Here is a 680-nt window from a genome sequence, read left to right as displayed (position 1 = left end):
AGATTCTGAAAATCCATACATGCATTTAAGAGAATTTGAAGAAGTGTGCAACACATATAATGATCTAAATTGTAGCATGAACACCATTCGGCTTAAGCTTTTTCCTTTTTCTTTAAAAGATAAAGCTAAAACTTGGCTACAAAATCTTAGATCGGGATCCATTCGAACTTGGGATGAATTGCAACAACAATTTTCGAAAAAGTTTTTTCCATCTCATAAAACAAATTCTTTCAAAAGGCAAATCATCATTTTCACTCAAAAACAAGGAGAAACTTTTTATCAGTGTTGGGAAAGATACAAAGATTTGCTTAATCTTTGTCCACATCATGGTTTTGAAATTTGGAGAGTTGTTTCTCAATTTCATGAAGGCTTAACACCTAAAGATAGGCAAATGGTGGAATTTATGTGTAATGGAACATTTGAAGATAAAGATCCAAACGAGGCAATTGAGTATCTCGATTCATTAGCTGAAAATGCTCAAAATTGGGACATTATAGGTACAATCGAACCATCAAACAAGATTCAATCTCCTACATCTGGTGGAGGTATGTACACTCTGAAAGATGAACATTATTTTCAAGCTAGATTTACCTCTTTGGCAAGAAAAGTTGAGGCACTTGAATTGAAAAAGAATGGTCAATTAAAATCTGTTCAAGAAAGTGCGTGTCACATATGTGATA

At 33.2% G+C, this 680-nt stretch overlaps 1 non-coding gene across 1 annotated transcript; it reads right to left on the bottom strand.

Moving 5' to 3' along the window:
• Positions 1–224: 224 nt before the first annotated feature.
• On the bottom strand, positions 225–333 carry LOC140831288 (small nucleolar RNA R71). The gene has a single exon (XR_012117859.1). It is a non-coding gene; the product is annotated as a small nucleolar RNA R71 (small nucleolar RNA).
• Positions 334–680: the final 347 nt, after the last annotated feature.

The sequence above is a fragment of the Primulina eburnea genome, chromosome 4 (assembly GCF_022965805.1).
Source record: "Primulina eburnea isolate SZY01 chromosome 4, ASM2296580v1, whole genome shotgun sequence".
NCBI lineage: Eukaryota > Viridiplantae > Streptophyta > Magnoliopsida > Lamiales > Gesneriaceae > Primulina > Primulina eburnea.
The sequence above is the reverse complement of the archived record's forward strand: the minus strand, read 5'-3'. Positions and strand labels throughout refer to the sequence as shown.